The sequence below is a fragment of the Gorilla gorilla genome, chromosome 7 (assembly GCF_029281585.2).
Source record: "Gorilla gorilla gorilla isolate KB3781 chromosome 7, NHGRI_mGorGor1-v2.1_pri, whole genome shotgun sequence".
Taxonomy (NCBI): domain Eukaryota; kingdom Metazoa; phylum Chordata; class Mammalia; order Primates; family Hominidae; genus Gorilla; species Gorilla gorilla.
The window spans coordinates 98,681,177-98,696,340 of record NC_073231.2 but is presented as its reverse complement, the minus strand read 5'-3'; the positions used below and the strand labels follow the sequence as shown (position 1 = coordinate 98,696,340).

General features: G+C 34.2%; 1 long non-coding RNA gene across 1 annotated transcript in view; it reads right to left on the bottom strand.

Moving 5' to 3' along the window:
• LOC129524123 (uncharacterized) overlaps window positions 1–15,164 on the bottom strand; it is a 110,778-nt gene that overhangs the window by 45,627 nt on the left and 49,987 nt on the right. Inside the window, exon 2 of the long non-coding RNA XR_008667794.2 lies at window positions 13,250–13,305. This is a non-coding gene — a long non-coding RNA (uncharacterized lncRNA). The remainder of the gene's footprint in view (window positions 1–13,249; window positions 13,306–15,164) is intronic.

The following is a 15,164-nucleotide window of genomic DNA, read 5'->3' as shown; positions in this document are numbered from 1 at the left end:
CTGCTATAAAGAGCTACCTGAGACTGGGTAATTTATGAAGAAAAGAGGTTTAATTGACTCACAGTACCACAGGCTGTACAGGAGGCATGGCTGGGGAGGCCTCAGGAAACTTACATTCATGGCAGAGGGTGAAGGGGAAGCAGGCACTGTCTTTGTGTGGTGGCAGGAGAGAGAGAGAGTGAAGGGGGAGGTGCTACATACTTTTAAGCAATCAGATCTCATGAGTACTCACTATCATGAGAATAGCAAGGGGGAAATCCACCCCTATGATCCAGTCACCTTCCACCAGGTGCCTCCCACAACTGGGAATTAAAATTTGACATGAGATTTGGGTGGGAACACAGAGCCACCATATCACTAATAGTGATGGGAAGAAAATATAAATTAAAAAATATAATAATAAATTGGAAATAATACTTATACGTTCCTTTCTGTTGTGTACAATAGTCGTCTTATTATAAATTTAAATAGTACATTTTTTCTAAGCTTGACATATCCTCAACAACTTGTAGAACTTTTTCAAGAACCAGATCTAAACATGAACAGGTATAAGTTTAGGAACCCACTTAGAAGCATGATATACAATTCATATGTAATATGAATGTAACTAGACAAAAGAAAACTGGAAGACACCATTTTTTAAACACTGCAGTATTTGTCACACTTTAGGGGCTGACAGATTTTAACTTAAGAATAAGACTGTTCTTTTGTTGAGGAAAATATTTTACTGGAAATTTTGAATATACCAGGATAAGGACAAGAATTCTGTGTGGAATGGGGAAGTTAAGAAAAAGTATAGCTAAACTCTGATAATTTTTTAAGTAGCCTTCTCCAGAGTGGAGAAGGGACAGGTGGAAGGAGCTGGAAACAGGAGAAAAAGGTCTAAGGAATGGAGACTGGACCAGAGAGTAGTCAACAGAGAACCATGTCTGTTACCCTAGCTCAGGAAAGAGGAAGGATCTTCACATGGCTCAGATGAGTTTCTGTACTTTGGAAGCCACAATATTGACTACTGATTTTTAAGTTTATCTTCTCTGTAACATAATTATGAGAAGATGCAAAATTGCAATAGCAAAAATAGGGAGTTTTCTGTATATATAGCTTCCTCTTAACCCAGTCCTATGATGGGTACCTGTTTCAGTCAATACTCTTTACACAACATCTCTGTGTTAACAGTGCCTTAGGTTCAGAAAATGAAGAAAGGGATGTGTGCACATGCCCAGAGAAGGCCAGTGAGAGGAGGGGCAGCACAGCCCATACACTGAGACTAGCATGGTGCTGGCAGCATTGTGCAAAAAAACAGTTGTTTCTATGGCCCAAGATTCCTAGAAAAAAAATAAACAGTAACAACAAAAAGAATAGGGATCTTTTGTGAATTTCAGGAAGAAACTTGTGGCCAAAGTCACAGAACTCCAGTGTGAAGCTGAGAATGTTGGGCATGAGCCCCACTTCCATAGGGAAATGAGATACTCTGCCACTGCATCTTCTCTCCTATGTGCAAATTACTCCCTTGAAAATCTCATCCTGTATCATGGCTTTAAATACTATGTGCTGATGATATTGAAAGCTAATTCCCAGCTCCACCTTCTCTCCCAACTACCTAGCGTCTCCACTTGGATATCTAATAGACATCTCAAACTTAATGTGTCTGTTACTAGCTTTTTTTTTTAACTAATTTACTAATCCTTCCCTAACTTGTCTCTTCCTTAAAGTTCCCCATCTGTCAATGGCATTACCATTCATCCTCAGACAGCCCCAAAATTCCCATTACCATCTTTGACTCCTTTCTAATATGGATCCCACCTCTAAAATATATTTCAAATCTGACTACTGCTCTAACACTTCACTGATCACGCTCTAGCCTAAGCCACTGTCTTAACTCTGAACTATCACAATAGCCGCCTGATAGGAATCTCTGTTCTCATTGTTGCCCCCTTTCCTGGCCTACCTCCCCTGTGCCTCCCAGTCTGTTTCTACACAGCAGCTAGTGAGCCTTTTACAACATAAGGCAGAGCAGACCTTTTTGCTCGTTACCCTTCAATAACCTTCTGAGGAGGTGTGCTTGTGTATCATCTCAAGCATCTTTGTATCTCAGTAGAGAGCACAGTGCTTGGCACAGAGTGAGTGTTTAATAATATCCGTTTGTTCACCGACTAGATGCGTATAATATTTTTCTATTTGTATAAGAAGGCGGTAGGAATTGGGGAGGTGTGTACTACTGAAGAAGGTGCTATGTACTCTTCAGCAGCTTTCTTTTCAAGGCTAATTTCACAGCAAACATGGGATTATGTTTTAACAGTTTCTGAGAAATGATAGCAAATGGCAGAAAATCTGTACATTAGCAACATAGACAACTTCATGGCTCAGAAAATGAGAAAATGCAAAATTGTGATAGCATAAATAGGGGGTTTTCTGTATATATAGCTTCCTCTTAGCCCAATCTTTTGTTTTGAATATTCATTGGGGTATGTTAGAACAGTGAACAATATTTTATGCGTTTGGCAAAGAGATAAAGAGCTGAATGGCTTATGTTTTTGCTACCAAGAAAGCCCAGAAAATGGTCCCAAAGTAGGTTTTCAGCATACACCAGTCAAAGGTGTTTAAATTTATTTTACTGCCTCTATTGGTTCAGGCTCCTCTATTTGCTGAATCCTCCTATTTTGTACTCTTCAATGGCTATCAGCCTAATTTTTACAAAGGTTTGTTCCTTTATATATGTCCCTTAATATCTTCTAACAACCACATTTCTCTCTTTGATATCCTTACTTTTAGAACTATTTTCTCCAGGAAAGGTTTGTACTGAGAGTCCTAATTATTTCAGAATATTGTGGAAAAGGCTCACATTGCTTTATTATTTTACAGATTCATAATCAGTGTGTCTCTGATTTGTTTTCACACCTCCTTCTGAATTAAGACTTGAAGAATTTTCTTGATATTGTTACTCTAGTGGAATTTATCTTCCATACTAGAGAAAAAATCGTAGCAATAATTATGTCTATCCATCAGCTATTTTTTTTTTTCTAGAAACAAGTTCTCACTATGTTGTCCAGCCTGGTCTCAAACTCCTGAGCATAAGTGATCCTCCCACCTCGGCCTCCTAAAGAGCAGAGATTACAGGCATGGGCCACCATACTGGGACAGTGTTGAGGCATTTCAAAAAGTACTTTGCTTATGGTAACAGCGCTCGTGAAAACAATGAAACACATTATCTGGCACATAGTAAGCACTTAACAAACTTCCTTTGAATGGACAAATCAGTGACTGTGGGAGTGAATGAGTGATTGAGTGTGTGACTTAGTAGCATTTAGACTTGACATGCTAATTCACAGACAGATGTGAAATTTGAATGCAATTTGAATATGATGTTCTAAGTAGCCAATAATTTTAGTATTATAATATATTTCAGGATGGTTTACGATGCAGGCCATAATCCTGTCACAAAGCATATGAACATCACCTAATATAGTGTTTGAAACCTTGCCAGGAAAAATTATCAATAAGAACTAATTTTTCTCCTAATTAAAAGCTAACTTTGTTTCATAACCATTTTGTCTTAATTGCCTTTAAAGAGTTGTTTAACAGATTTAATCATTTATCTAAAAATATTATCCTATATATCTGAGACAAATAAAATTCAGGAGAGTACTGTTTTAAATTTGCCAAAAAAAAAAATAAATTAAGAAAGCCTCACAGTTAATTGGATAGCTAAAAGTCATGGTTAACTTATGGATAACTTGGTTTGCCTAGAATTTTTCTGTTTTCTCTTTTTCCTCTCAGTCCTCTCTTCTGGCTTTTTAAACTTCTACTCTCCTTCCAAAAGACTTCCACATTTGTTTCTTCACCTTTTTCTATATTTCATTTGTCACTCATTTCCTCTAATAGTTGGTTATTTCCTCCCTTAGTCAGCAGCTCAGTCTTGTTATTCTGCTATTTTTGCACTTTTTTACTGTAATCATGATGGAATAAGGCTGTGCCCTAAAAGGCATATTGCAGAATGTGTCTCCCAGTGCTAGATTTTATTATGGTTCCTGATTTGGGTTTGCCACTCATTTCTGTATCTATCCCCAGGACTATCTATGTTATTGGCAAGACCTAGTACAAACTGAAAATGCAAAGCCTCTTGTTAAATTTTTTTTTTTTACAAATTTGAAGACGACAACAGCAGAGCATTAAACCAAGCATGGAACCCCTTTAAGCCTAAGATCCTGTGTGACTGTACAAGTCACACACCGATGAAGCTGGCCCCGAACATAACCTTCATCAGGTGACTTTGCAGTTCTTTCCTTTGAGTGTGAGGTATACATCCCCATCCTACTGCTGTTGGACTTGACCACGTGATTTGCACTGGCCACTGGTATGTGGACAGAAGTGACAAGTGCCAGGTCTGTCTAAGCCCCAAAAGACATCGGGTATCTGCTTGTCCCTTTGTTTTTTTGCTACAGCAACATGGAGGCCATATCTCAATTAACCCATGGGGCCATGGGAGAGTCAACCTGTAACATAAAGTTAAGCCCAGCACCAGGTAGCCCCAGCCAATCTTCAGACATGAGAAAAAATGAATGATTGGTGTTTTGAGCTATAATATTGTGGAGTATTTGTCCTACAACAAAAGCCAAGTGATACACGAAAGGAAAACAGAGTTCACCTAAAAAACCCTATAGTACAAAATAAGAAAATTGTTCTCATTTGTTGATCCTCAGTTCTTCCTTTCTAACACCTGTCCTTTCTGACTTAGCTTAGGTTGTGCCCCGGTTAGTTGTCATATGAAAACCCTAATTGTGACTTTTTCTCCACCTACCCAAGCACTTCAACCACACACTCTAAACTTCACACAATGCCTGCTTCTCCAGCTCCACCCCTTGTTCTGACAGAGCTTAACTCCCCCTCCTACTAGAGATGCCATATCCCCCCACCCCCCAAAAAAGCACCATAGCTCAAGATGGCAGTTCACATCAGTCCCTGCTTATGTCCCCTTTGGCACCATTTGATAACTGAAATAAAATTTAAAGTCTTTATACTGCCTACATCTTTGGCCTCACCTCCCTCCATTTCTCTGTCATTCCCTATGCTCCACCCACACAAGCCTTCCTGCAAAAATGCCATGTTTATTCCCATCTCAGAGCCTTTCATCGTTCTGATAACAGACTCTCTAGCCCATCTTCACGTTCTCCCTGAATGCTGCCTCCACCAGTCTACTCCCATTATTGTCCTGCTGTTTTCTGAGAGATGTCATGTCTAAAGGGATGTTGAAAATCAAAGGGACAGAAAACACAATGCATAACAACAAAAAATAGCAGTGGTGAAGAAAAAGGACCAGTGACCGCATTTTGGGCTGTTACATGCTCTGGTTTTTGAATAGAGGAAGTAGATAGGGCAAGAATTCCTTCCTACAGTCCCACAGATAAGAAAACCTTAAGATGCCCTGCCATTGATTTCCACCTTTTTCATGAGGTCAAGTATGAGATGACTATTATGAGGTAGTCTGAAATCCTGCTGCCTCATATTTATATTTGATGAAATATTCTTTTTAAAAAAATATTGAGGTATGATTGATAAACAAAAAGCTGTACATATTTAATGTATACAACATGAAGAGTTTGGACATAAGGATACATCTGTGAAATCATCAACAACCTCTGCCGTAAACCTATCTATCACCTCCAAAAATTTTGTCTCACCCTTTTTATTTATTATTATTATTCTTGTGTACTAAGAATACAACATAAGCTCTACTCTCTTAGCAAATGTTTATGTATACAATACAATGTTGTTAATTATAGGCACTTTACCATACAGTAGATTTCCAGGACTTTTTTACCTTGTATCACCAAGCTTTTTACCTTCTAACTAATACCTCCCTGTTTTCCCCTCCCTGCAACCCCTGGCAACCACCATTCCACTCTCTGCTTCTATGAGTTTGACTATCTTAGATTTATTATACAGGTAGTATTGGTCTTGGACCAAACTGAGGGCCGGGCTACTATTTCTTGTGGCCCAGTAACAAGATGCAGATGAACTGGGGATGAAGAGAGTTTTTATTTCTGCAACTGGTTACAGGGAGAAGGCCTAGAAATTATTGCCAGACCAACTCAAAATTACAAAGTTTTCCAGAGCTTATATGCCTTCTAAGCTATATGTCTGCATGTAAATGTACATTCATCTAAAGACATAAGTGATTAACTTTTTAAAAATCTATAATTTCTGAGTCCTGAAGACCTTCCTCTGGAGCTTCAGTAAATTTACTTAATCTGAATGGGTCCACGTGCTGGGGTGGTTACCCTTATCTTGTCTCCTGCTAAATCATGGAGGTTTGAGGAGTTTCTTCAGACCCCCAGTAAAACTTGTTTAATCCTAAATGGGTCCTGTTAAGAATTTGTTTGTTAATTTGTCATGCTTTAAGGCCCAGGAAAGGCCTAGGCAAAACTCTCAGTGGGCTTTTGTTACATTCCAGCCTTTGTATGGGGGCACTAGCTTTTTTAGCTTTTGATATTTAACTTAACCACTCAGTAAGTACTGAAACAGTTGTTACGGAAGCCTGCATTGGTGAGACCTGTCCTTCTGTGTTTAGCTTATTTTGTTTATCATGTTGTCCTCCAGGCTCATCCATGCTTCCCTGAATGGCATGATTTCCTTTTACTTTTAAGGCTGAATAAAATTCTATTGTATGTATATAACACATTGCCTTTACTCATTAATACGCTGATGGCCATTTAGGTTGCTTCCTGTCTTAGCTATTGTAAATAATGTTGCAGTAAACATTGGAGAACAGGCATCTCTGAGATCCTGATTTCAATTATTTTGGATATATACCCAGAAAAGTGGGATTTCTGGATTATAGGGTAGTTCTGTTTTTAATTTTTCAAGAAACCTCCATATTGCTTTCCGTTATGGCCATACCAATTTGCATTCCAACCAACAGTGTTAGAAGAGTTCTCTTTTCTCCACCTTCTCACCAAAATTAATTTTTTGATTTTTTGATAAAGCCATCCTAGCAGGGGTGAAATAACATCTCATCGTAGTTTTGATCTGCATTTCTCTAATGATTAGTGATGTTGAATATCTTTTCATATAACTTGTGGCCATTTGTATGTCTTCTTTGGAGAAATGTCTATTCAAATTTCTTTGACCAGGTTTTAATCAAGTTATTTGGTGTTTGCTAATGAGTTGTGGGAAAATATTTTCTTGATTCTGGCCAAAGCCTGTCCACATGTCTTAATTTGGGATAATAGTGCTAATTATTTAAAAAATTATATCTTTATAGTATTTTGAAGAGAATTTGAGAGAGAATATATTATAAGTTAGTAAGTCAGCACCTTTTAAAACTGAAATTTGAACACATTCTTTGGTTTTCCATTGACTTATCTTTTTGTATTTGATCTCATGTTTCCATTTTTTAATTCACAAGTCATCCTTCATAAAGGTGCATTTATTATAAAAATTTCTATCAAAATTTTTCTATTCTGCACCAAGGAAAATGGTGATAAATTTTAATTGTTTTAAAAAGAACAGGCAATATTATCATTCCTCATTGTAATTATAAAAAAGAAGTAGGGATCTGTGAAGGATAAATAAATGTTATACTAAACAGTTATCATAAGAGACTTAGAGAAGACTTATGTACAAACTTATGAGTCAAAACTTAGGTCAACAGAAATAATAATTAGGACTATGAATTTGATCACAACAAGAAACTATGATAAGAAATTCACAAAAGCTTTGTCAATCATAGGAAAGGATCATAAAAGACAAAGAAGGTGGGCGGAGTGAAAGAGGAATGGGTCCTATCAATTGATGTCCAGGGATGCAAAGAAAAATTCCAAGACTGTGCAATGTAGCTAGTAAGGTAGAACTGAGCAATCTATTCATAATGCGATGTATGGGAGAAGAATGATGCTTTCCAATGGAAGTGAGAGGTTGAAGCATGCAGAAGTTAGGCAGCTTCGTGTCTGGAGAGGACTAGAACCATGGGAATACTCTTACTAGAAAATGGAGAACAAACCAGAAAACACAGGAGTAGACAAGAACATCATGACTAGAAAGTATCTCATTTCCTACTTTAGTCTGAGGTATAGCTGAGAAGCAATGCCACTTTTAAGCATAAATCTGCAATATATCCTTTGCTGTGATTTGCATTGTATTCATTCAAATAGTACATTACATGAAACCTCCTAATAAAAGATATTAACATTTACTACAAAAATTATGGGATACGTTGATCATATATTCATTTATAATTATTATACATATTTTGTTTAAATTGGTAAAGTACATCACATGTAGAAAATTTGGAAAGAAAAAAGAAAGGGGAAAATAGAAATAAGATGCCACTTGCAATTCCATCAACCTTTATTTACAATTCTTGTGTATGTAACCTGGAATTTTGATCTTATCATTGGTGAATGTTATTATAAATTATATCTCTTCTGTAGCAAGAGTTTTTGTTCATGAATTTGCTTTATGTTTCATAGTCATATTTATTCAAAAATTATTTAGATATAACAGTATATTTTAAAAGTTTTAATCTTCTTTAAAAATTAAATCATCCTTATTTTTGAATTCTGTATTTTAATATATCCCTTGGTTGGGTGAGTAACATATCTGAGTAATTTTTTTCAGTAAAGCTCTTTGATTAATAAACTTTGTGAACTATTTATTTCTTTGAGATTGTCTCCCATGACAACTTGGCTAGGTATAAAATTTTTTAGTTATATCTTTTGCCTTTAAGTACTCTAAAGAAGTTGTTCAATTATCTCCTGAAGTTAAATGTCTTGGAGAAGTTTGAGATCCACATGATTTTTCCTCTTCTACTTGTGAGCTATTGTTTCCTTCCTGGATGCTTTCGGGATTCTTTATTCTTAAAATTTATTTCTTAGCAAGCTATAGCTTAATATTACATTAATTAATATAAGATTAGATGCTATAATATATAATTGAATATGAGATTAATCTTATATTAACATGGATACATCAACATTGTATACACATCAACCTAGTTATTCTTGGTTTTATTTTTAATCTTTCCTTTATAAGGCTCAGTTACCATCAATATAACTCTATGGATAATTTTTCTTTCTCAGGAAAATTAGTTTGATATATAATTTCCTCTGTCATCAGAAAACAAGAGACTCAAATTAATTATCTTTTCTGATATTTAAGCTTTTGATTCAGTAGAACTTTATTTAATACCAATGGGGTAGCAGCTGCCATGCTAGATGATGAAAATAGAGGGAGAATAAAATATGTCCTTGGCCTAATTAAATTTATAAATATTCTTGTGAGTTTTAATAATAACGACAGAAGCTGGTCCAAGAATGTGAAAAAGAACATAGATTTATCCTTGAAGAAATCAAGTCCAGTTTACTTTCGTGTGCTGCTTAAGTGAAAAGCCCATGAACAGTCCTGCTGTGTGATTAACAATAACAAAATATAGACATAAATTTATGTGTAGAAGTGTATAAATATATCCATATAATTAGATGCTTTACAAGAATAGATTCCATGTTTATTGTGTGATACATGCTGTACTAAACTCTTTTTTTAGATCATCTGGCTTAATCCTCACAGTAACCCCACAGCTTATGTTCCATGTCTCTTTTACAGGTGAGGAAATGGAACTGAGTTGAATCCCAAGGTCAAATAGTGCTCAACACAAATTAGACACTCAATCAAAATTTACCGAATGAGAGAATTAACTGAGACTTAAAGCTAGCGCAGTGTAAATAGAGTCTTTGTCTTAAACACTATACTAAAAAAAACTTATCAAAGTTAAATTAGCAAAAACAACACAAATAAAAACAAAGCAATTCTGTTTAACACCCAAAGATAAGGAGACTTGAATTAAACAAATCATGAATTATGATTTTATTATCAAGATAAGCTTTCTGCTTTTTTTTCCTTTTAAGTGAAACTTTAACTCTAGGCATTTTAGCACATAAAATGTTGATAAAACTTGACTCAGATATGAGACCCCCAAATATGAATTCCTTTATGATTTTGATATCCAATGACTAATAAATAGAATTCATAAAGGCTAAATGAGAGTTTCAAATCACAATTAGGTGGGAAAATTTGCATTTAAATAGAAAAGCAATTTGTGCTTTAAAAAAACATATTGTGGAAGATTATCTGGTGTTTAGTCTGATAAATTTCTCTTTATTTATATATGGGAAATAATGACAGCAGAAAAAAACTAATCATCTAAGTAGTCTTTACATACAATAAGCCAGACACTATGGTAGGTGACAGCTTTCAATACAAAAAAAAGTTTATCAAAAAGTTAATTTATATGAAGTTATTTAATATTTCTTTCAGTTATAAAATGTTAAATATGTGCATTTATCTTTAAATATTTTTTCTGCTAATAACTATAATGCAATTATTGTGTAAAGTTAAAAATACAGAATATACAATAAGAACATTAATGGCACCCATTATCCCATTAAGTCTAGATAACAACTGTTGACATTTTTATGATACCTGCATTTGTTAAACACCTAGCACACAGTGGAGAAAGCTGGCATGAAGTCACTAGTAATATAGTTGGACAATTTGATTACTGCACTGACCACTTTCAACAAAGAAAAAAAGTATTTGAAGTTTAATTTATATTATTTGTTTTAATCAGTTGTTTTCTGAATATTCTCTGTAACTTGAAATATAAGAAGTAGTATTATAGAATATAACTTAGAATGATTCTACAAGGGATAGAGAGTAAAAAAAATTTAAAAACCAGAAGGAAAAGCTAAGCCAATAAAACAATTGTAACATAAAGAATTGGTATTATTTTTAACTGTTGAATAACAGTGAATAAAAAGAATATGCTACACATTTAGGCCAATACAGAGATTCCCACACTTCTAAATTCAGACAAATGACATGAGCCTCTAAGGAGTTTCAGGGTAAACAACAAAGATCTAATTGTTGGCTTTAAAAACTGGTTACACAGTTTACCTAGCTTAATATTCTTGAACAACAAAGGAGGGATTTTTAGGCAGTGATGGGGGTTATGGCTTGGTTGATGATCCATGGCTTGAAGCATGGGAAAGACACCCAGTGAGGAAAGCATTGCATTTATGGCAGGAATAGATTACTAAGTAGATAATTAATGGTGGCAAGATAGGAGATTTTCTCTTTCTCCTTGGGCTTATTCTCACATTGAGGATGAAGCTTATAGCCTGGAGGAAGGCTTTCTGCTTTAAAGACCATTCTTTCTGAAACTTTTTGTCTTCCCTGGTTCATTGAGCTAGTCTCTAAAGTTCAAGGGGGATCAAAACAGAAGAAGTCTTCTCCAAGGCATTAAACAGACATTAAAGGGACAATGCTAATCTAAAGAGTTTCCACAGGGTCTTCTTCAAAGATTTAATCTACAAAGGAATTTTGTTTTCTTCCCACATAAGACATTTAGTTAATGACTTCAAGATTCTTCATTTATATCTTTTTTCCCTTTTAGTAAGTGCTGAAAACCAATCAAATTTGAACCCATAAATTAATATTAACAGTGTAAATAACACTGAAGACTAAATAGAAAGTTTAAGCGTAGGAGATGGTTTGTGATACATTTCTGTCTTCATTCCCTCAGATAATTTATAAACAGAATATTCAATTGGAATTTTTTAGATTCATTAATAAATACTATATAAACATATATAATAAGAGCCTATATAATGCTTTTCAACTTAAGGAACAAATGCATTACAGACACAAACAAACATGTAAATTTTATTCTTAGATTATTAATAATGACATTACATTATTTTAGTAAGTCCTTTTGGTGCACAGGCATTAAAAAACCAACAGATATATGATTTATCAAAACATTTTCCCCACTCTTGTCTTGTAATAAATATATAAAGCCAGATAAAGAATAGGTATATTTCAATAACAATAAAGTGTATATTGATTAATATTATCAATTTAGTCAATAAAGTACTCTTGTAATAGTATATTAATGATTATCTTGCTATGTTCTTATGGCTACACCTGTTATATGAATAAAAACAACATATTATTTGAGCAATAATGTCTTGTATTTGGAATCATTATATAAATAATTACAGAAGAATAACTTTTTAAATTTCCCATTTTTACTGCATGTGTGTGTATTTTCACTCTCATGCACATAGATCATGTGTCTTCATTTAAAAGCCATGGCTTCTATAAAATTTAATTACATCTCCCTGCAGCTTTAAATTGTGAGTGGCTTTAAATCAAGTGTGTCTTCAAAACAGGGGCAGCTTCTATTAAATTTAATTATGTTTCCCTGCGTATTGCACAGTGGAGGTGTAGCTGCTAAATGAGGGTGTCTTCTATTAAAATGGCACAGGAAAGATGTAGAGCAAAGGGAATGGACCTCATGACTCTTTGAAATGGATAAAAATACTGTTGCCTTGCCATAGTCAAAATGCTCTGGGACCAGCTTTAGTAATGTAAGACAAAGCCAAGAAGATTGAATTTTTCTTGCTATTTTCACATATGATATGTACATTTTTGGAAATATTCCATTTATGTTAATTTTTCAATACATTAAATATGAATTCAAATGATTGAAATGTAGAAAGTCTTTTGCATTATATTTGAATTTCAGAACCATATGCGTCACTAATTTCCAGCCATACAAAAGGGATTAAAGAGGCAAAGCAGCTTGAAATTATGCCTTCTTTTGTTAAAAAACAAACAAACAAAAAAAGAATCCTAGGCATGGTTTTTTGTTATCCCCAAGGATGAAAATTTTTTTTCTTTTTAAAATAAAAAATGTATTATGATTTTCTATCTCTTAATAGTTACTTGACTACCAAAGGCTAATTGATATGATGACATGTATTCGATTATATATGCGTTAAATATTAAAAGTTGCTTTAAAAAAAAACTATGGTAAGGGGAACTAATGAACGGATCACCTGTCCAGTAAGATTAATGTAGAGTATCTGTATTGTTAAGCACGTTTTGATGATTGATAGATCCTGGTAGTATACATTGCCTAAACGCACATTCTCTATAGATGCAGACTAGGTAAAATGGATAATTTGTTCTATATTTGTTTTAGAATATTTAATAACATACTATGATATAGTTTGTTATTAATTTTACTATTATTGCTTTTGCAAGAGTGCCAAGAGATTGATTATCTCAATATTCGTCTCCCTGAAGCACACGGAATTTTAAAACATGTTATCATTTGGGTGATATAATACTTAGAGATATAGGCCTAATTAAAATAAACGTTACAGAAGTTTATGTTCCCCAAACTCACTCAGTGGAATGGTCTCTTCTTTCTTTGCGTTTTCTTTCATAAGCTGGAGTCCTTTCCTAGAATGAAAGCAAAAATAACCTTTCACTCTTGAGCAAAATAAAATCCTGGCCCAATATTTTCTAACTTGTCTAAAAATAAAATTAACTCACACAATTGGCATTTCTTTTGACATGCAGACCTCTGTAGTATGATGTTCTAGTCTTGAGAATTACCATGCATTATAGCAGACATGTTTACATATGAAATAAGTAAACTTGTGATCATAGAGGGGATACTCTTGCAACTTGCCTGTTTTATGAGCTGTATACAAATGTCTTAGGGACAAACACTAAAGGATCTTCTGTAGGATCTTATTGTTTGCTAATAGTTGCTTGACTACATAAGACTAATTTTTATGAAGGCATATATTTGATCATGTTTGTATTAAATACTCAAAATTGTCATTTCAAAAAAAAATTGTGGTCAAGAGAACTAAACGAATGATCACCTGTAAAATGAAATTGATAGAGTACCTATGTTGCTAAGCATTTATTGATGATTGACACTGTAAACACTACAGGTTTGTCACCAATACATTTTAACCTCAAATTAAAAGCACTTTGTCTTTTTGCTTTAAAGTTGTACATATAAGTCCTTTAGTTTTGCTTAAAATAATGATTTCAGAAATCTTGCGAGGTGTTGAAGGTATGCCAACACAACCATATAGACGGGAAAATTGAATGGATCATTTTCGAATTCAGTGGAAACTTCTAAAAGTAACAAAAATCGGTCTTCTAGGGTCAAAGTTTTATTATAGCCCATCTCCATTGGCTGAAAGTAAGAATGAAATTTTCAACTTCAGAGATTTTATTATTTACATTAGCTTGTTACAGATTCTCAAAAAACTTGCATTTAATCAGTTGATTTTGTATTAATCAGAATGCATGTGTATCAGGGCCCTTCACATGCCATTATATTTTCTGTTACATTTATCAACACATCACAACTTAATAGGCATAGCTTGCAAAAATGATTTGTAGATTATTTGTTTAAATTATGGTCATTGGGCTGATTGGCTGGCTGTTCTAGAATAAATGTGTCCAGATAAATTACAAACAGAGATGTTCATTAGTAAATTGGGGGCATGAGGGTAGAAGAAGTAAAACCAGCTGAGCACACAGAGCTTAGCTGAGTACTAGTGTACTCAGGTACCAACATCTGTTACCTACTCACCAATCTTGAATGAGTATCTTTTTTCACTAAGCAGCAGTAGAGAAGTCTCCATTTTTATGGCATGTAAGAATATGCTATATACGTAGTGCTATATGTATATATGCATTCAATTGCAAAGCTTTCTGCGTTCCATTTCCACTATTTCTAAATACTGTATAAAATAAAATGATTAAAATGTCACTGGATCCACATGCATTCCATTTCTGCAATAAGCATTTCTTTCTACAAAAGAGAAATGCTGTTTAATTTCAATGTGATTGTGAATTTTGTAAAATGAGGATGTAATGGCGTTTTACTTAAACTTATAGCATCTTCTGCTCATATTGTGTTTCAGAATGGTTCCTTCATAATTAAAGTGTTAAAAAACAAATTTGTAACAAGAATGTTGAAATTCATTCTGAATAATCCATCAGCAAATAATAACCTGCAGTTTCTGCTCTCAAGCAGAATCATTTAATACCTTGCAATCATTTGGTTCCTCCCTCTGTTTTCTTTTATTTTGTTGTTGTTACTCTTAGAAAATAACTTCCTATAATAGCTTAAAACTATTTTTTGGGCTTAATGGAAGTTTTTCTTTAGCTGGAATGTTATATGGTTAGCAAATGTTTCAGTAAATATGTAAACTGCTCTTCCCAGAATCCCCACTGGATGCTTCCCAATCTAGAGCATTTCCAAAACAATAAACAAGGCAAGCAAAGAATGC